Below are 22,848 nucleotides of genomic sequence, written 5' to 3' on the forward strand. Positions count from 1 at the left end.
AGATGAGAGTAACTGAGTAGATGAGAGTAACTGGGTAGATGAGAGTAACTGAGTAGATGAGAGTAACTGGGCAGATGAGAGTAACTGAGTAGATGAGAGTAACTGAGTAGATGAGAGTAACTGAGTAGATGAGAGTAACTGAGTAGATGAGAGTAACTGAGTAGATGAGAGTAACTGGGCAGCTGGGAGTAACTGAGTAGATGGGAGTAACTGAGTAGATGAGAGTAACTGAGTAGATGAGAGTAACTGAGTAGATGAGAGTAACTGAGTAGATGAGAGTAACTGAGTAGATGAGAGTAACTGGGTAGATGAGAGTAACTGAGTAGATGAGAGTAACTGGGTAGATGAGAGTAACTGAGTAGATGAGAGTAACTGAGTAGATGGGAGTAACTGAGTAGATGAGAGTAACTGAGTAGATGAGAGTAACTGAGTAGATGAGAGTAACTGAGTAGATGAGAGTAACTGGGTAGATGAGAGTAACTGAGTAGATGAGAGTAACTGGGCAGATGGGAGTAACTGGGCAGATGAGAGTAACTGAGTAGATGAGAGTAACTGGGCAGATGAGAGTAACTGGGTAGATGAGAGTAACTGTGGGTAGATGAGAGTAACTGAGCAGCTGGGAGTAACTGAGTAGATGAGAGTAACTGAGTAGATGAGAGTAACTGAGCAGCTGGGAGTAACTGAGTAGATGAGAGTAACTGAGTAGATGAGAGTAACTGAGTAGATGAGAGTAACTGAGTAGATGAGAGTAACTGAGTAGATGAGAGTAACTGAGTAGATGAGAGTAAGAGTAACTGAGTAGATGAGAGAGTAACTGGGGTAGATGAGAGTAACTGAGTAGATGAGAGTAACTGAGTAGATGAGAGTAACTGAGTAGATGAGAGTAACTGAGCAGATGAGAGTAACTGAGTAGATGAGAGTAACTGAGTAGATGAGAGTAACTGAGTAGATGAGAGTAACTGAGCAGATGAGAGTAACTGAGTAGATGAGAGTAACTGAGTAGATGAGAGTAACTGAGTAGATGAGAGTAACTGAGTAGATGAGAGTAACTGAGTAGATGAGAGTAACTGGGCAGATGAGAGTAACTGAGTAGATGAGAGTAACTGAGTAGATGAGAGTAACTGAGTAGATGAGAGTAACTGAGCAGATGAGAGTAACTGAGTAGATGAGAGTAACTGAGTAGATGAGAGTAACTGAGTAGATGGGAGTAACTGAGTAGATGAGAGTAACTGAGTAGATGGGAGTAACTGGGCAGATGAGAGTAACTGAGTAGATGGGAGTAAACTGAGTAGATGAGAGTAACTGAGTAGATGGGAGTAACTGAGTAGAGGGAGTAACTGAGTAGATGAGAGTAACTGAGTAGATGAGAGTAACTGAGCAGATGAGAGTAACTGAGTAGATGAGAGTAACTGAGTAGATGAGAGTAACTGAGCAGATGAGAGTAACTGAGAGTAACTGAGTAGATGAGAGAACTGAGTAGATGGAGTAACTGAGTAGATGAGAGTAACTGAGTAGATGAGAGTAACTGAGTAGATGAGAGTAGTAACAATGAGTAGATGAGAGTAACTGAGTAGATGCGGAGTAACTGAGTAGATGAGAGTAAACTGAGTAGATGGGAGTAACTGAGTAGATAACTGAGTAGATGGGAGTAACTGAGTAGATGAGAGTAACTGAGTAGAGGGAGTAACTGAGTAGATGAGAGTAACTGAGTAGATGGGAGTAACTGAGTAGATGGGAGTAACTGAGTAGATGAGAGTAACTGAGTAGATGGGAGTAACTGAGTAGATGAGAGTAACTGAGTAGATGGGAGTAACTGAGTAGATGAGAGTAAGAGTAACTGAGTAGATGAGGAGTAACTGAGTAGATGGGAGGAGTAACTGAGTAGATGGAGAGTAACTGAGTAGATGAGGAGTAACTGAGTAGATGAGAGTAACTGAGTAGATGGGAGTACTGAGTAGTAACTGGAGTAGATTGGAGTCGATGGGAGTAACTGAGTAGATGGGAGTAACTGAGTAGATGAGAGTAACTGAGTAGATGAGAGTAACTGAGTAGATGGGGAGTAACTGAGTAGATGAGAGTAACTGAGCAGATGAGAGTACACTGAGTAGATGAGAGTAACTGAGTAGATGGGAGTAACTGAGTAGATGAGAGTAACTGAGTAGAGGGGAGTAACTGAGTAGATGGGAGTAACTGAGTAGATGAGAGTAACTGAGTAGATGAGAGTAACTGAGTAGAGGGGAGTAACTGAGTAGATGGGAGTAACTGAGTAGATGAGAGTAACTGAGTAGATGGGAGTAACTGAGTAGATGAGAGTAACTGAGTAGAGGGGAGTAACTGAGTAGATGAGAGTAACTGAGCAGATGAGAGTAACTGAGTAGATGAGAGTAACTGAGCAGATGAGAGTAACTGAGTAGATGAGAGTAACTGAGTAGATGAGAGTAACTGAGTAGATGAGAGTAACTGAGTAGATGAGAGTAACTGAGTAGATGGAGTAACTGAGTAGAGGGGAGTAACTGAGTAGATGAGAGTAACTGAGCAGATGAGAGTAACTGAGTAGATGAGAGTAACTGAGTAGATGAGAGTAACTGAGTAGATGGGAGTAACTGAGTAGATGGGAGTAACTGAGTAGATGAGAGTAACTGAGCAGATGAGAGTAACTGAGTAGATGAGAGTAACTGAGTAGATGGGAGTAACTGAGTAGATGAGAGTAACTGAGTAGAGGGGAGTAACTGAGTAGATGAGAGTAACTGAGTAGATGGGAGTAACTGAGTAGATTGAGAGTAACTGAGTAGATGAGAGTAACTGAGTAGATGAGAGTAACTGAGTAGATGGGAGTAACTGAGTAGATGAGAGTAACTGAGTAGATGGGAGTAACTGAGTAGATGAGAGTAACTGAGTAGATGAGAGTAACTGGGCAGATGAGAGTAACTGAGTAGATGAGAGTAACTGGGTAGATGAGAGTAACTGAGCAGATGAGAGTAACTGAGTAGATGAGAGTAACTGGGTAGATGAGAGTAACTGAGTAGATGAGAGTAACTGGGTAGATGGGAGTAACTGAGTAGATGAGAGTAACTGAGTAGATGAGAGTAACTGAGTAGATGAGAGTAACTGAGTAGATGGGAGTAACTGAGTAGATGAGAGTAACTGAGTAGATGGGAGTAACTGAGTAGATGAGAGTAACTGAGCAGATGAGAGTAACTGAGTAGATGAGAGTAACTGAGTAGATGGGAGTAACTGAGTAGATGAGAGTAACTGAGTAGAGGGGAGTAACTGAGTAGATGAGAGTAACTGAGTAGATGGGAGTAACTGAGTAGATGAGAGTAACTGAGTAGATGAGAGTAACTGAGCAGATGAGAGTAACTGAGTAGATGGGAGTAACTGAGTAGATGAGAGTAACTGAGTAGATGGGAGTAACTGGGCAGATGAGAGTAACTGAGTAGATGAGAGTAACTGAGTAGATGAGAGTAACTGAGTAGATGAGCAACACATATTAAAAGTATAGAAGTACTGTGGGTGTGCTTTTATTGTCATTTTGTTGAATTTGCAAATGTAATGATATTCTAGGTCTGTAATTTAAACAGATTTCTAGTAACTGCACACTTTTCATTTTATTATTTATTTTATTTATTTTATTTATTTTATTTATTTTATTTATTTTATTTATTTTATTTATTTTATTTATTTTATTTATTTTATTTGTTTTATTTATTTTACATCTCTCTCCCTGTCTTGCAGGACGACGGGGCCCAAAGGGACTGAAGGGGGACCCTGGGCGATCTGGCGTTGGGGTCCCGGGGCCTCAGGGGCCTTTTGGGGCCCCAGGGTTTGAAGGAGCGCCAGGGTCAGTGGGGGAAGATGGATCCAAAGGCCAGAGTGGGGCCAATGGGGAGCCAGGAAGCACAGGTAAGGAGGCGTGGCCAAACTGAATCCATCCAACCTGTGACTGAAGATCAATGAAGTGTCCTCACTAGTATATAACAATCCAACATGTATATATGTATGTGTGTGTATATATATATATATATATATATATATATATATATATATATATATATACATATACATATATATATTCAAGCGTCTTTGAGCACCAGGAAAAAGCGCTTTCAAAATGAAATGTATTATTATATGTGTGCATGCTTAAGTAGATACATGTGTACGTGTGTAAATATTTGTAATTTCAAACAACCCCCTATGTACTTTGTATTTTTATTTTATTTGACTAATTCTGTTCTGTATTTAATTTGCCGTTTCCAGGTCTCTAAAAATATATGATTCGCAAAACTGTACTTTTAATATAATGCGACCCCAAATAAAGAATTCATATATATGAAATCCAACAGGTCTCCGAGGGGACGGTGGCCCTCCAGGAGCCCTCGGGGGTCCAGGGGTCGATGGGGAACCAGGAGAGACCGGACCACCAGGACTGAGAGGTTTCGTCTATCAATCAGTCGATCAATGCTTCCCTTCTGCCTGACCCTTACCGTGACCCTTACCGTGACCCTTACCGTGACCCTTACCCTGACCCTTACCGTGACCCTTACCGTGTTTGACCTCGAAGCAACTTAGAATCAGCTGCTGTCAAGAGAACATTAGGAGTTAGGCAAAGAAACATCATATCCATATCCAGTATTTTAAGATCTTTTCTTTGAATCACGACTCCTTCTGAGACAGAGTCTCTGAGAGGGACACATCAGAGTCTCTGAGAGGGACACATCAGAGTCTCTGAGAGGGGACACATCAGAGTCTCTGAGAGAGACACATCAGAGTCTCTGAGAGGGACACATCAGAGTCTCTGAGAGGGACACATCAGAGTCTCTGAGAGGGACACATCAGAGTCTCTGAGAGGGACACATCAGAGTCTCTGAGAGGGACACATCAGAGACTCTGAGAGGGACACATCAGAGGTCTCTGAGAGGGACACATCAGAGACTCTGAGAGGGACACATCAGAGTCTCTGAGAGGGACACATCAGAGTCTCTGAGAGGGACACATCAGAGTCTCTGAGAGGGACACATCAGAGACTCTGAGAGGGACACATCAGAGTCTCTGAGAGGGACACATCAGAGACTCTGAGAGGGGACACATCAGAGTCTCTGAGAGGGACACATCAGAGTCTCTGAGAGGGACACATCAGAGACTCTGAGAGGGACACATCAGAGACTCTGAGAGGGACACATCAGAGACTCTGAGAGGGACACATCAGAGACTCTGAGAGGGACACATCAGAGACTCTGAGAGGGACACATCAGAGTCTCTGAGAGGGACACATCAGAGACTCTGAGAGGGACACATCAGAGACTCTGAGAGGGACACATCAGAGACTCTGAGAGGGGACACATCAGAGACTCTGAGAGGGACACATCAGAGACTCTGAGAGGGACACATCAGAGTCTCTGAGAGGGACACATCAGAGACTCTGAGAGGGACACATCAGAGACTCTGAGAGGGACACATCAGAAGACTCTGAGAGGGACACATCAGAGTCTCTGAGAGGGACACATCAGAGACTCTGAGAGGGACACATCAGAGACTCTGAGAGGGACACATCAGAGACTCTGACAGGGACACATCAGAGACTCTGAGAGGGACACATCAGAGACTCTGTGTCTGTGGAAAGAGACTCTGAAAGTTTCAGGAACAAAGATTCTCTCTCTTTTTGATCCATTTCTATAAAAACCTGTCTGAAAATGAGCTGATCAGATTTTGGCCACTTGATGATGTCATAACGATGTTTTGTCTTGTGTAACCATTAGCCAATCAGCAACCAAGGTAACCCCCCCCCTTATCACCTGAATCTCCTCCTAGAGCACTATTGTGTTCTTTGTAACCAAATCTCTCTCAGAGGGGCGTGGGGAGGGGCTCCTTATTTTCATCTAAAGTAACACACAGAGAATCAGCACTTTGGAAACAGGGCTGAAACAGAGGGGATTATGGGTAATGCTGCAATGATCTGTTTGGTGTTTCAGCCAATCAGAGACAGGCTCTGGATATATCTGAGACCTGTGATATATTGATGAAGAGGAGGATGATAGGGGACCTTTAAAACCATAATTGCCATAACAACCTGTTTCTCTGTTGGTAGGTGAGAAGGCTGTAGACGGGGTCAGGGGGTCTCAGGGACCCCAGGGGCCTCAGGGGGACCGAGGATATTCTGGACCTAAAGGACTCCAGACCGATGTGGAGATGTACGGGGATCCTGGAGATCTGGGAGACTCTGGTAATCTATTCCTGTCGGTTCTACATGAGAACCGCAGTACTAGTTAGTCAGGAACCTGGGTGCAAAGACTGAGAACAACCCCGAGACCCGTGGTCTGTGGTCGACTGGTTTAAAGCCTAGAGTTTGACACAAACACAATATGTCGTCTAGTGACGAGAAAAACAAATGTACTCGATGATAAATATAACATTTTGAGCAGTGTGGGTTTGATATGAACAGTTACACATAACTGCAGTTTGCCTCATGATCCTCAGTGAAGCACACGCCCATGTTTCTCACTCAAATGTAAGTACAACTTATTAAAAGGATCAGTTCAATGCAACTAATGTCGTCTTAGTGTTAGTGCATGATGTTAACATTGGTTTCTCTGTTACAAGGTTGTTGTTTTAATAACTCAGACACTGATGGTGCAGCGCTGTACTCTCCCTCTTTATATAGGCTTTTCTTCCCTACTAAAATGTTTAGGGGGTACATTATTGAAAACAGTTTGAGAACCACTGGTCTCGTGCAGACAGGTTCAAGTCCTGAGGACCCTCCCTTCCCAGGTCAGGGAGAAGTGGTTTTCAAAAGGCATCATTTTGACTAACTGACTGCAGCCCAGTCCAGGTGTTCTACCTGTCTCACACTTGTCTGTCTGCTTCCTGTCTCACCCTCAGGGCCCACTGGTCTCACTGGTACCAAAGGAGAAAGGGGTCTCCAGGGGCCACAGGGGCCCGACGTCAGCAATGGTAGACCAGGATTTGGCGGCCCACAAGGTGAACTGAAAAGCTCTTTATTTGGCAGTCAAATGAAAGGGAATGCATGTCTGATGAATATATAGGATAATAACGGACATTTGATGGATGTGTTCCTGTCAGGACCTCCTGGAGACCCCGGCAGGGGAGGAGAGCAAGGGCCTCCCGGTCCCTTTGGACACAACGGACACCAAGGAGAGATGGGGAAGCCAGGTACAGTCCCCCTGTCCTTCCTGTCCTCTAGTCTGGAGGTCAATGGTTTCCTGAAATGAGGTCTGTGGTTAACACAAGCTGAAGAGACTTTAAAGGGGACCTATCATGCAAAATGCCCTTTTGTACGTCTTTTCTACATGAATATGTGTCCCCGGTGTTCCAGGGAACTCACCAAGTGTCAGAAAACACAACCCTCTCTATTTTCCTCCATACCCAAATCTCTAAAAAAGGGGCTGCAACGGATCTGATAAAAACTGATCCAGATTTGAACACTGTCCTGACGTCAGGACGGTGGCGCTACGGCTATTGGGCCAACTCCACCAATCAGGAGGAGACAGCCACGGCCATTGCCGTTCGAAAGCGCTGGAGACGCTGTAGTACATATGCCAGGCCTGTAGATGGTGCTGTTCTCACAGAATCAGCCCTTGCTAAAACAGAGCTATAAATTGTCAAATTGAGCGAAATGAGGCATGGCTAAAATGCATGATCTGTTTGGTATTTTGAAAAAAAAAAAGTATAAATATGCCTTATATAGGTATGGTCCTACACTATATTATTATAATATAGCATGATTGGTCCACTTTAAACTTTTGTTCTACCACATGAAATACGTCAGTAAATACCCCACTGCTGGATTTAAAAACTGTGGTTGTTAACAAGTGTCTAAATGAGACGACTAAACGTCATCACGCCAAACGCCTTTAGCTTAGCGGTAGCGACGTGAAGTCATGTGACCGTGCTGCAGTTCCTTTATAGCCCAACATTAGGTTTTTTACCTCAGTAATCATGTACAGATGTACAGTAGTAGAGAATCCAGTACAACATTCGCCCCTGAGATGTAGTGGATCATTACATTTCAATACTCAAGTGAAAGTACTTTAAAACTATACTTTAGTAGGACATATACCCCATCACATGACTGAAAACCCACCTGTCAAATTCAAAGGCTCTTTTGTCATGCCTTGCTTATATGGTGGTCGTATCTTTTTTGTAGTTCTTTCCAATGTTCTTGCTGCTACTTAAGAGTCATACCTTTTAAACGTACCATTAAATAACATGATTTAACAGCTGTGTCGTGTCTGGAACAACGCATGGACTCTCACAAGATCATATTTACACATCTTGTTTTTATCCAGGTCTCAAAGGGGGGAACGGTTGTGCAGGTTCTTGTGGGGAACCTGGACCGGACGGATCACCAGGACCAGGAGGACTTAAAGGTGCTAAAGGAGAAGCGAGTCCACCTGGACCAGGATCTAAAGGACCTCCAGGAGAAAAGGTAGCACACACATACAGGGACAGACTGAAACGTAATATCTCCAGATTAAATATTTCCTATTCAATGTAGACCTGGAGTTCTGTCACAAGCGGATCGGATGCAAAGCTCTTCTGGCGGTTCCACTGTCAAGCTAGACGTCTGACTTTTAGAATATTGTCAATATGAATGTGATTTCTCATATTAAACCAATGTTAAGTTGCTTTATCCCCTAACCTGATATCTTTGTATGCAGATGACTTCCTGCTTCCTGTTGCCGGTCTTTATCCTTGTTTGTTTCTGTTTTCCGATTCATTTGAAGATATGTCTTTATGACCCTGATGTGAGCTCCTTAAAAGACATTTCAAATCAAAACAATAAATAAAGTATCGTCTCCTCCTTTAAGGGAAATTCAGGGTGTTCAGGATCACCGGGGCCAGATGGGCAACCAGGGGACAACGGAGAGCCTGGTCCTCCAGGAGAAAGTGGCTCCTGTGGCCCCAAAGGAGGGTCGGGACCCCCGGGGATGTAGAGGTATATCTGCAGTGTATCCAGTTCATACGTCATATATCTACAGTGTATCCAGTTTCATACGTCATATATCTAGAGTGTATCCAGTTCATACGTCATATATCTAGAGTGTATCCAGTTCATACGTCATATATCTACAGTGTATCCAGTTCATACGTCATATATCTAGAGTGTATCCAGTTCATACGTCATATATCTAGAGTGTATCCAGTTCATACGTCATATATCTAGAGTGTATCCAGTTCATACGTCATATATCTACAGTGTATCCAGTTCATACGTCATATATCTACAGTGTATCCAGTTCATACGTCATATATCTAGAGTGTATCCAGTTCATACGTCATATATCTAGAGTGTATCCAGTTCATACGTCATATATCTACAGTGTATCCAGTTCATACGTCATATATCTAGAGTGTATCCAGTTCATACGTCATATATCTACAGTGTATCCAGTTCATACGTCATATATCTAGAGTGTATCCAGTTCATACGTCATATATCTAGAGTGTATCCAGTTCATACGTCATATATCTACAGTGTATCCAGTTCATACGTCATATATCTACAGTGTATCCAGTTCATACGTCATATATCTACAGTGTATCCAGTTCATACGTCATATATCTACAGTGTATCCAGAGGTTTTTACTTCTATCAGAATATCAAAACTTCATCATTGTTTGTATCATCATATTCAGAGGCGCCCATTTCAGGCTCAAATAATCATAACTATGGTTCAAAACTGTCTGAAAACTGTGAAGGCCTTTTTCTCAGACTCATGATAAGCGTCCTCATGTCCTCATGTCCTCATGTCCTCATGTCCTCATGTCATGGGAAACATCTTGCTGAGTATTTGGAGAACAAACACAGTAGAGATCATTGTGAAACTCTCCAGCAGTGTATTCACCTCTTAATGTGTTTCAGGGTCAGGTAGAGCAGGTAGAGCAGGTCACTAAACGCCTCCATGTGTTTCAGGGTCAGGTAGAGCAGGTCACTAAACGCCTCCATGTGTTTCAGGGTCAGGTAGAGCAGGTCACTAAACGCCTTCATGTGTCTCAGGGTCAGGTAGAGCAGGTAGAGCAGGTCACTAAACGCCTTCATGTGTTTCAGGGTCAGGTAGAGCAGGTCACTAAACGCCTCCATGTGTTTCAGGGTCAGGTAGAGCAGGTCACTAAACGCCTCCATGTGTTTCAGGGTCAGGTAGAGCAGGTCACTAAACGCCTTCATGTGTCTCAGGGTCAGGTAGAGCAGGTAGAGCAGGTCACTAAACGCCTCCATGTGTTTCAGGGTCAGGTAGAGCAGGTCACTAAACGCCTCCATGTGTTTCAGGGTCAGGTAGAGCAGGTCACTAAACGCCTCCATGTGTTTCAGGGTCAGGTAGAGCAGGTCACTAAACGCCTTCATGTGTCTCAGGGTCAGGTAGAGCAGGTAGAGCAGGTCACTAAACGCCTTCATGTGTCTGTCCCTCCAGGTCCTCCTGGGAACCCTGGGGGAAAGGGTTGTGATGGTCCTGCCGGGAACAGCGGCCCCTTAGGACCCACCGGCCTCACAGGTACTGTAAGGAATACAATCAATATTTATATGGCGTAATTTCAATTAATACACTGTTCTAATTTAAAGCTGCTTTATTCTGAAAACCGGATGTTCACACACTCGACTTCCGGTTTTCGCGAGTAAATATTGTCAACTTCCGGTTAGCATTAGCATGTAGCTAATATTATGTTATGTGTACATTACATTACATTACATGTCACTTGTTAGACGCTTTTATCCAAAGCGACTTACATACATTCAGTACTGTGGACAATCCCCACAGGAGCAGTTTGGGGTGAAGTGTCTCAGGGACACAACGACATGCTGACTGCAGTGGGACTCAAACTTGCTATCCCCTGATTCAAAGTCCAGCACACTACCCACTGAGCCACAGCCTCCCATGTGTGCGTGAATTTAAGGAGAAATGACACGTGGTGTTGCACACTAAACACACTGTCTTTAACCCTCACTTATTCACGCTGCAATACTATTCTTAGGGAATGTTTAAACCAACAGATATTAGAATATTGTAAAACTAACATCAGAAAACAACAGGACGTGACTTGGACCCGCCTCCGTCGACGTTAAGCCAATAGGAGAAGACTACAGATTAGAAAATAGGAGGCCAGCTGTTAGCCGGTCTGCTTTCCCAGCTGACCAACACCAACGGAGCAGCAACCATCTTTGCAGTTTCCTTGTATCATCGTATCATTGTTTTATTAAACGCTGTTAACTTGTAAATAAGCTTCCTGGACTCTCTTCAGCTAATCCGGAGCTCAGAGCTAAAAAACCTAGAGTACCAACACCAGAGTGTCCGTGCCGCCAGGATGCAGAACCACACACTGATCTAAAGACTTTAATGGGTTACTTATATCTTCTTCATTTTCAGGGAACAAGGGGGCCCCTGGAGATCCTGGTCCAGCGGGACCCAGAGGGAACCAGGGCCAGGACGGGATACCTGGTCCTCCTGGGGAGAAAGGAGCTATGGGAGGTAGGAGACCGGGCTCAATAGTTCTGAATCCACCATACGTGTTGAAAAGAGTTTCAGCTTAGAACTCAGACTGGTGCTGGTCTGGATCTCTGATTGGTTGGTTTTCTGTCCCCCAGTTCCTGGGATCGGGTCTCGGGGCCCCGACGGGAAGACGGGTCCACCTGGTGAGTCCTGATCTGTGATCGAGTTTTCAGTCAGAATTAAAGACGAGGATTAAACCCCACCCTCTCCTCAGGGTGTGTTGGAGGGGCGGGTCCTCCGGGGGCCTGCGGTCCACCGGGCCCTCCTGGTGCTGGGGGAAACCCAGGGTGTTCTGGTCCTCCGGGACCACCGGGCCCCTCTGGTTGTCCTGGAAAAGAGGGAGTCTGCATTGAAGGAGTCAAAGGAGAGAAAGGACTCTCGGGAGAACACGGACCCAAGGTGAGGAAATGAATCTCTATGGTTTGGCACTCATTGTAAGTCGCTAAGTTTGCACCTGTATGAGTAGAATGGTCCTGTTTTAGTATATTTAGTGAGTGAGATAATGTGTAAACGTTCCTCTGCAGGTCCGACAGGTTACCGAGGTCCTCCTGGTCCTCCGGGGTCCTGGCTTTAAAGGAGACGAGGGATTTAAAGGAGCTTCAGGAGACCAAGGACCACCTGGTAACCATGGAGACACTGGACCCCGCGGCCCGCCGGTCAGTACATCCCATAGTTATGCATCTGAAAAGATAAAGAAGGAAGAAAGATACATGTGTGTCCAGTTCATCTCAGATTGGAGTCTTAAATCAAAAGTATATATTCTTTCATATGTTATCAGGAAACTGAAGGACAGTGTGTTTGATTGGGTTTCCTCAAAACACCGTCTTTTTATTTTTACACGGTTGTTTCATTGACAGGGTGAAGACAAACCACCAGGCCCACCGGGACAGAAAGGCATGATGGGAGATACTGGAGTCACCGGACCTGTTGGTAAGGACTACAGTTGAAAAGAGTGTTGCAGGGACGTGGTGTTTCTGAGTTGGGTTGGTTTTGGATTATAGCAACAAATAATCTCTGTGTCAAACAAACGTTTCTGCTTCTTACACGTTTTGTTCAGCGGGATAATCTCCACATGTTAACACCACTTCACGAGTTCTGAAGTAAAGAGCTAACGTTGGGCTATAAAGGAACTACAGCACGGTCACATGACTTCACGTCACCACCGCTAAGCTAAAGGTGGCTAATGTTGGGCTATAAAGGAACTACAGCACAGTCACATGACTTCACGTCACCACCGCTAAGCTAAAGGAGGCTAATGTTGGGCTATAAAGGAACTACAGCACGGTCACATGACTTCACATCACCACCGCTAAGCTAAAGGTGGCTAATGTTGGGCTATAAAGGAACTACAGCACGGTCACATGACTTCACATCACCACCGCTAAGCTAAAGGTGGCTAATGTTGGGCTATAAAGGAACTATAGCACGGTCACATGACTTCACGTCACCACCGCTAAGCTAAACGAGGCTAATGTTGGGCTATAAAGAAACTACAGCACGGTCACATGACTTCACGTCATCACCGCTAAGCTAAAGGTGGCTAATGTTGGGCTATAAAGGAACTATAGCACGGTCACATGACTTCACGTCACCACCGCTAAGCTAAACGAGGCTAATGTTGGGCTATAAAGAAACTACAGCACGGTCACATGACTTCACGTCACCACCGCTAAGCTAAACGAGGCTAATGTTGGGCTATAAAGGAACTACAGCACGGTCACATGACTTCACGTCATCACCGCTAAGCTAAAGGTGGCTAATGTTGGGCTATAAAGGAACTACAGCACGGTCACATGACTTCACGTCACCACTGCTAAGCTAAACGAGGCTAATGTTGGGCGTGATGACGTTTAGTCGTCTCATTTAGACCGCTGTTTTTAAATTCACTATTTAGCGGGGGACCGTGCAAAATGACACCACCGGGGTACGCAGTGCATTAAAGAGTGATACCAAGCGGACCTGATTAAGCGTTATTTGAAAGTTTAAAAACTCTGTGACCTTTTGGCTCATTGTGTGTTTCAGGTGTGAAGGGGGAGATCGGACCAGCAGCTAGCGACGGCCCAAGAGGACCTCCGGGACCACCTGGGAGGAGAGGTAATTAATACTTGACAAAAACACCAGAGAAATTCAGGATCCTCTGCCCGTTAAACACAATCAGTCACATGTTCATATAAACTCAGCCAAAACAGCTCCAATATGTTTTTACTGGGCTTTTCCAGAAATGTTAATGTTAAAATCAATCTCTTCACATTGTTCAAAGGAATTAATTAATACACCTCTGTTGTTGGAGGTCTGTTGCTTCTCAAAGCAGGTCCACCTTAAAATGTCAGTCCACCTTAAGTGAGCTTTAGCCGGAGTTGTTGCTAATTTCGGAGCTAACCGAACCGAACCTTTAATCAGCAGGTAGAGTTTGGCTGCAGTCTTCAGGGGTCTAAAGCGTTTATATACTCCAAATAAACTGTACACACACTTTCTCTGTCTCGAACACACACTCATCAACGTGACGCCGCTAGCACCACAAGCTAAGTGTGCAGTAATGAAAACAGTTACATAAACAATCATACATGGGGTAATGAGAGAGAGAGAAAAAAAAAAAGTTACACGTCCAATAAGTGCCAGATGTAGAACTGAACACTGCCCCCTGCAGGCCTGAGGGGGAAGGACGTACCCAGGAAAGTGTCGCTGCTGCCAGGGGAACAAGGCTCAGATGGCACCCCGGGGTACCCAGGAGAAAACGGACCCCCGGGGGCCCGAGGGACACCTGGAGGTCCAGGTGAGTCTGGAATATTTTGCTGTGATACACAAAAAGACCAAAGAAGAATTTGGTGAGGGATATTTCCAAACATCTGGAACAAACTCCCAGAAACCTGAAGGTCCGCTGCAACTCTGACTACTTTTACATCCAGGCTGAAGACTTTTCTTTTTGCTTTTAATTGAACTGTTCACTTCTCACACTGCTCTGTAACTTTTATTCATGTTTTATTATCTTTTTAATGTTTCTAATGTGTTTTATGCTCTTAATGTCTTTCATTTTTGTAAAGCACTTTGAATTGCCTTGTGTTGAAAAGTGCTCTATAAATAAACTTGCCTTGCAGGAACACCATACATGCTGTTTTGTGATCAGAGTGCAGGCGGTTTTGGAAACAGGTCTGTGTTTTGTGGCTGCAGGTGTAAAAGGATTTGTCGGGAGGGGGGGGCAGGCCAGGACACGGCGGACGTCCTGGAGTCAAAGGGGAAGAAGGGGATCGAGGTTTCCTTGGATCAAAAGGTAAGAACCACCAAAGATGTGCATCCTGGGTATTTATCCAAAAGACTTTGCACTTACAGACTTGTGTCTTTTACAAGCTAAGAGGGCAATAGCTATAGAATGGGAAAATGTGAACAAACCAAGTATGAATAAATATATTAAGGATCTGTCAGAATGTGTTGCTTTAGTTTAGAACATACATGACTTAAAGGTGGGGTAGGTAAGTTTGAGAAACCGGCTCGAGATACACTTGTTGTTATATTCCATGGAATGCTCTTAACATCCAGATAGCAATGAATATCTGAAGTGCTTTGACAAAATATCATCTGTGGAAGCTGTAGTACTGTAAAAAGCACGACCAATCATCTGAGCCGGCCCGGCTAAAATAACTGGATGGTCTACCTGCCTGTCAGCCTTCCATCTGTGCACAAACTTATCTCGTGCCCTCATTGGTCATGTGCGCGTTCGTGTGTGTTGGAGGAGGGGCTCTGTGAGGAAGTGGCAGATTTTCTCCGGTTGTGTATTTTCAAATTCTAGCGATCTCGAGCCGGTTTCTCAAACTTACCTACCCCACCTTTAAGGAAAGCTTGCATTTTTTGAAAATATCTGGGGGAGTTTCATGGAGTTTTTGAAAAAGAATATTGGTAATGTTCAATAAAACTAACAGGAATAAGATTATAAAGTGCCACGTCATATTCTTTCAGATTTCTTTCAGATTTCTGTACTTTGTTCTCCCTGTATCATCTGTATACTCACCTGTGTTTATTTACATGCCTATTCATTTGATTGTACACTGTATCTGCCACCTAGACTGACTGTTTTATGTGTGTGTTATATTTGAAAACTTCAATATAAATATATAATATACTTCAATATATATATATTAAATAAAAGAACCACATGTCTAACATTGGAAAGTGTCAGGGTTTTGGCAGGGAGCTGGACCCAAAGCAATAAAAAACAGGATGGTAAGAATGTATAACAAAAATGTAGATATTTATTTCACAAAAGCTGACGAATCACAGAAACGGGATAAACCTAACATTCAGCTGTTGTCTAAAGACGTTATGAGTTAGGCAACAAATGCACAGAAACACAATATGCGTATCAAAGTCCTTAGGAGATCTTTAATACTTGGATGAAGGATGACAAAAGGGGATACGGTCCACATCCTTTACAACTCTGTGGTTTGGTTTGGTTTGCAGAAGTGATTGGCTCACATGGAAAAAAGGGGCTTCATGAGGGGGGGTCATTATTTCCTATCTCCGATGTTTCTCTACTTTATTAGAGAAAACACAGCATGCCCCTTCCTCCATTATATAACAGTTACAAAAAAATAAAAAAACATACTTTTTGAGTTAATGTAGGCATGTTATCTGATTCACCAGCACTTACTGGTATGATCTGCTTGAAGTGAAAATATCTGCACTTCCCTTGTTGTTCGGAGTTTTAATCTTTATGGGTTTGGCACTTATTGTAAGTCACTCTAAATAAAAGTGTCAGCCAAATGTCATGATATGTAAAGAAGTGTTTTGGGGTCTCTGCATCAGACCTTTCCTAACGTCTCAATGACTAAACAGAGACTCTGTGTTTTCAGGGATCTTGGGTGAACGAGGACAGGTCGGTGCTAAAGGTATTCCCGGTCGCCCCGGTCCGTGCCGGGACGCTCCGGAGAGCGACGGCTTCCTGTTCACCAGACACAGCCAGGAACTCTTTATCCCAGAATGCCCTGCAGGATCCACCCTGATGTACAGCGGCTACTCGCTGCTGTTCATCAACGGAAACAACCGAGCGCACGGACAAGACCTGGGTACTTCGAATATTTACCGCAGTACTGCACTCTGCACTCTGCACTCTGCACTCTGCACTCTGCACTCTGCACTCTGCACTCTGCACTCTGCACTCTGCACTTTGCACTCTGCACTCTGCACTCTGCACTCTGCACTCTGCACCTTTTAATGTTATTTAGTGAACATTCAGCTGTCTGTGGCTCTTTTCTGCTGTAATAATGTAAACGTGCCCTCTGTTGACTAATCAAACCTCTCTCTCTCTCTCTCTCTCTCTCTCTCTCTCTCTCTCTCTCTCTCTCTCTCTCTCTCTCTCTCTCTCTCTCTCTCTCTCTCTCTCTCTCTCTCTCTCTCTCTGCAGGTACATTAGGTAGTTGTTTACCTCGCTTCACCACCATGCCCTTCCTGTTCTGCAACACCGACAACACCTGCCGCTACGCCTCCCGCAACGACTACTCCTATTGGCTGTCCACCGACAAACCACTGCCGGGTAGCATGCCGCTGATCTCCGGGGACTCTCTGAAGGACTACATCAGCCGGTAACACACACACACACACACACACACACACACACACACACACACACACACACACACACACACACACACTAAAGGAAGTATTCTAGATGTAATTGGACCTCATAAAGGTCTCCTATCATGCAAAATGCACTTCTTGATGTCTTCTCTACATCACTATGTGTCCCCGGTGTGTCCCCGGTGTGTCCCCGGTGTGTCCCCGGTGTGTCCCCGGTGTGTCCCCGGTGTATCCCCGGTGTGTGTCCGGTGTGTGTCCGGTGTGTCCCCGGTGTATCCCCGGTGTGTGTCCGGCAGCGACGTGCAGTCAGTGGAGGCAGGGGAGGCAGAGCCTCACCTGTCATACTCCAATGTAACGGAAAAACAACTAAAGAAAAACGAAATAGTAATAATAATAAAATGTCTCCACTGATCTGTGTTGTAAGTGTGATTTATGTATGATTCTAATCGCTTTTTATAGTCAAAATCAGCAAATTTGCCGAGCTCCGCTACGGGAGCGATGACAAGTGAGGCAGGGACGAGCTCTGCCTCTCGTAAGCCCACAGTAACTTGCTGGAGCGTGGGCACTAATTTAGCGCGGGCACTTATTTTGTGAGCGCGCTCCAGCCAGTTACTGTGGGCTGAGGTGAGGCACAGATGAGCTCTGCCTCACCTCAGAATGCGTCACCCCACAGAAACTGGCTGGAAAGCGGGCCCTAAGCGCATGCCTGTTACCATCTCACTGTAGGTCACAAATGTAATGTATGTAGATCCCTTTATTACATTTATCCTCGCCATCCATAGTCTCTAAATAACTTATTTCACGTATATATGATATTTAGGCTCGCTGGTCTCATCATACAACGGCAATGAAAAAAGCACCAGGAGAGGCAGCCATAACCTCTGCCGCACTGAAGGGGGCGCACGTGAGCCCACAGGTTCTTGTTGCTACTGTTATTCTACGCAGAGACGGTAGACGTAACAACAAACTAGACTTTTGAAACTACAGGAAGATAAGGAGGACTTTTACAAAAAAGTAATAGAGATTGTTGTCCAGAAGGATAGCATGGACTTCATCTTCAAGTCAAGGTAAGACCACATTTGTAATGAAAATGGGATCTTACTAAGAAAGAACAATCCAATATTTAGATTTTGGGTATCCTTTTGTTGAACGGTCTGTTTAAAATGAATCGAAGCATCAGACTAAAAAAGCTTTTGAAAATAACCGAATATTTCGATTAAGGTCAAAATATAATATTTGTAAATCTGACTCAGTGCCTCACCAGCCATGAACCTCACTGCACGTCACTGGTGTCCGGTGTGTACCCGGTGTGTGTCCGGTGTGTGTCCGGTGTGTGTCCGGTGTGTGTCCGGTTTGTGTCCGGTGTGTGTCCGGTGTGTGTCCGGTGTGTGTCCGGTGTGTGTCCGGTGTGTCAGGAGACTCACAAAGTGTCAGGAAATAAACCCCTCTCTCCTTTCCTCCGTACCCAAACGGAGCTGATCCAGATTTGCTGCGTCATGACCACATTACTAAAATGTGGGCGGGCTTTACACCCACGGGCCAATCAGAAACGTTGCTGTCAGAAACAATGAGACGTGTTCTGGAAGTAATATGGTCTGTGTTTACATTAGCATGCTAACACTCAGAGCTAACCTGTACTGGAGAGAGTGTGTGTGAAGAAGCAGGAAATCAAAAGGAAGTCACCTTGTGGTAAACCTGAGAGAGAGAAAGAGTTTGAGCTCCATACTGTTTCAGAGAGGATCCTTCATGTGGTTTGGAACATGATATGGAGTTTCATCACGGCAGCATTTAGCTGAGTTTCTGCTGGGAGAGTTGTTTTTTTTATTTTTGTTTTTTATAAATCTTTAGACCCAGAATCAGCACTTTAGTAACAGCTGAAATAGAGGGGTTTGAGGCTACAATGATCTGTTTGGTATTTTGAGCAAAAGACTTCATAGACATGTTTTTATATATCTGAGACCTTTAATATATGCCTACAAATATATATAATAGGATACCTTTAAATAAAAAACCCTGGTCCTGTGTTGCAGGTGTTCGGTGTGCGAGGCCCGGGCCAACGTGATCTCCGTCCACAGTCAGACCAGCGAGATCCCAGAGTGTCCGTCGGGATGGGACCCCCTGTGGTTCGGATACTCCTTCGTCATGGTGAGATCACATTTATGAAACCCTGAGAGATGTCCCAGTGCTAAATATGGTGGCAATTCTTGTTAAGTTATTGTTCAAATGTGACAGCGACAGATGTAAAAGCAGAACTTTTACATTTTGAGAAAAAATACTAACAAATTCTCTTTTTTTGTTTTTGACCACTTCCAATCTTGAGAGGATAATAAATACATGGATCCTGATGTTGAAGCTCAAGCTGGTGACCAGTGATATTTTCCTAACAGTCTACAATGGGTTGACCTTTGACCTTTGCCCCTTGCTGTTATTGGTCTGCAGGAGACGGGGGTGGGGGCTGAGGGTTCAGGTCAGCCTCTGGCCTCTCCAGGATCCTGCCTGCAAAACTTCCGGAAGATTCCCTTCATCGAGTGCCACGGCAGAGGAACCTGCAACTACTACACCGACTCCTACAGCTACTGGCTGGCCGCCCTCAACCCCAACGACATGTTCAGGTACCTCTAATGAGACGTTCAGGTGCCTTTAATGAGACGTTTAGGTGCCTCTAATGAGACGTTCAGGTGCCTCTAATGAGACATTCAGGGGCCTTTAATGAGACGTTCAGGTGCCTTTAATGAGACATTCAGGTGCCTTTAATGAGACATTCAGGTGCCTCTAATGAGACGTTCAGGTGCCTTTAATGAGACATTCAGGTGCCTTTAATGAGACATTCAGGTGCCTTTAATGAGACATTCAGGTGCCTTTAATGAGACGTTCAGGTGCCTTTAATGAGACGTTCAGGTGCCTTTAATGAGACGTTCAGGTGCCTCTAATGAGACGTTCAGGTGCCTTTAATGAGACATTCAAGTGCCTCTAATGAGACGTTCAGGTGCCTCTAATGAGACGTTCAGGTGCCTCTAATGAGACGTTCAGGTGCCTCTAATGAGACGTTCAGGTGCCTCTGATGAGACGTTCAGGTGCCTTTGATGAGACGTTCAGGTGCCTTTGATGAGACGTTCAGGTGCCTTTGATGAGACGTTCAGGAGCCTCTAATGAGACGTTCAGGTGCCTCTAATGAGAGGTTCAGGTGCCTCTAATGAGACGTTCAGGTGCCTCTAATGAGACGTTCAGGTGCATTTAATGAGACGTTCAGGTGCCTCTAATGAGACGTTCAGGTGCCTTTAATGAGACGTTCAGGTGCCTCTAATGAGGGGGCGTGTGGCGCAGTGGATAGAGCCTTGGTATGGGGATCAGATAGTCACAGGTTCAAACCCCACTGCAGTCAGCATGTCGTTGTGTCCCTGAGACGTTTAGGTACCTCTAATGAGTATGTATGACATATAATGAGACATTCAGGTGCCTTTGATGAGACGTTCAGGTACCTCTAATGAGACGTTCAGGTACCTTTGCCCCGATGTTCAGGTACCTTTAATGAAACATTCAGGTACCTTTAACCAGACGTTTAGGTACCTATAATGAGACGTTCAGGTACCTTTGACCCGACGTTCAGGTACCTTTAATGAAACGTTCAGGTACCTTTAACCAGACGTTCAGGTACCTTTAATGAAACGTTCAGGTACCTTTGACCAGACGTTCAGGTACCTTTAATGAAACGTTCAGGTACCTTTGACCCGACGTTCAGGTACCTTTAATGAGATGTTCAGGTACCTTTAACCAGACGTTCAGGTACCTTTAATGAGATGTTCAGGTACCACGTCTTTACCGACATGTTCAGGTACCTTTAACCATTACAGCCACATTCAGTTACAAAACACATTTAATAAAACCTTGAGGTATGACATAAGACATTTTCAGGCACCTTTAACGAGACGTTGAGAAACCACAGTTTTAACGAGACATTCAGGTACCTTTAACAAGACATTCAGGTACACACACAACTTTAACAAGACGTTGGGGTACCACAGTTTTAACGAGTCGTTCAGTTACACACACCTTCAATGAGACGTTCAAGTACAAAACATATCCAGGTCCAGACACGCAGCCGCACCATCACAATACCTCTGATTGTGTGATTGATTGTGTGATTGTGTGTTTCTCCTCGCAGTAAACCGAAGCCTCAGACCGACACCGGAGAGTTTCCAGGAAATCTGATCAGCCGCTGCCGAGTCTGCATGAAGCAACTGTAACTAACTACTGATACTACAGATACTTCAGTTACTACAGATACTACATATACTACAGATACTACTGCTGTAAATACTACTGACTCTGTACTCCTGATAAATACTCATGAGTATTCACACAACAGAGAAACAGGTGGGACCTAAGTACGTGTATTAAATAAAATGTTGAGGTATTTCCACATTGCTAATTTCTACTGTTACTCCATGACATGTTGTAATCCACTGCTTCAGTTACCAGCTGCTTCAGTTACCAGCTGCTTCAGTTACCAACTGCTTCAGTTACCAGCTGCTTCAGTTACCAACTGCTTCAGTTACCAGCTGCTTCAGTTACCAGCTGCTTCAGTTACCAGCTGCTTCAGTTACCAGCTGCTTCAGTTACCAACTGCTTCAGTTACCAGCTGCTTCAGTTACCAACTGCTTCAGTTACCAGCTGCTTCAGTTACCAGCTGCTTCAGTTACCAGCTGCTTCAGTTACCAGCTGCTTCAGTTACCAACTGCTTCAGTTACCAGCTGCTTCAGTTACCAACTGCTTCAGTTACCAGCTGCTTCAGTTACCAGCTGCTTCAGTTACCAGCTGCTTCAGTTACCAACTGCTTCAGTTACCAACTGCTTCAGTTACCAGCTGCTTCAGTTACCAACTGCTTCAGTTACCAGCTGCTTCAGTTACCAGCTGCTTCAGTTACCAACTGCTTCAGTTACCAGCTGCTTCAGTTACCAACTGCTTCAGTTACCAGCTGCTTCAGTTACCAGCTGCTTCAGTTACCAGCTGCTTCAGTTACCAGCTGCTTCAGTTACCAACTGCTTCAGTTACCAGCTGCTTCAGTTACCAGCTGCTTCAGTTACCAGCTGCTTTGCAGATTTAGTTATTAATACACAATTATGTAAATACAAAAAATACGTTCTTAAACATGAATAAGGACTGTGTTTGTCTACATCAGTAAAATCCTACGAATGCAACATCGATGTTAATAACATTTCAGGATGAATACTTTAATTTTGAGACTTTAAGTCTAATTTGCTGATTAAACGACGTTTTCCATGCGACTTCCACTTGGAGTATGTTAACGGTAATCTTTTGATACTTTTACTACAGTACAGTATCTGAATACTTCTTCCAGTGGTACTAATATGACCAATAATACTGCTGCAGTACCTCCAGCAGCCAGGAGAGGGCAGTGCTGAAACACCACTGAAGAAGAAAGGAGCTCCTAGAAAACTTGAAATGAATGAGAAAAATAATGAAATAAAAATCACATTGCTATTTTCTGCACGGCGACTGAGTGTGGAGCCTTTGATTGGGATGATTCTCACAGCAATGCATTCTGGGGCTTGTAGTTGCCATTACAACAATCTGCAGGAACTTTATCTGTATTAAACCATTTTAATAAACTGGAATATTAGTATTACGTGTTTACAGTCCGACATTATTATCTAATCCTCGTTGTACATAATCTTCTCCTGTAACTGTTAAAGATCACTGATAACATTTGTGAATATTATTCTTGTTGAGTTTCAATAAAACATGTTGTTTTACAGAA

At 44.2% G+C, this 22,848-nt stretch overlaps 1 pseudogene; it reads left to right on the plus strand.

The window, feature by feature from the left end:
• Nucleotides 1-3,735: 3,735 nt before the first annotated feature.
• Nucleotides 3,736-22,848, plus strand: LOC117495051 (annotated as a pseudogene).

Source organism: Trematomus bernacchii, unplaced genomic scaffold, assembly GCF_902827165.1.
Source record: "Trematomus bernacchii unplaced genomic scaffold, fTreBer1.1, whole genome shotgun sequence".
Taxonomy (NCBI): Eukaryota; Metazoa; Chordata; class Actinopteri; order Perciformes; family Nototheniidae; genus Trematomus; species Trematomus bernacchii.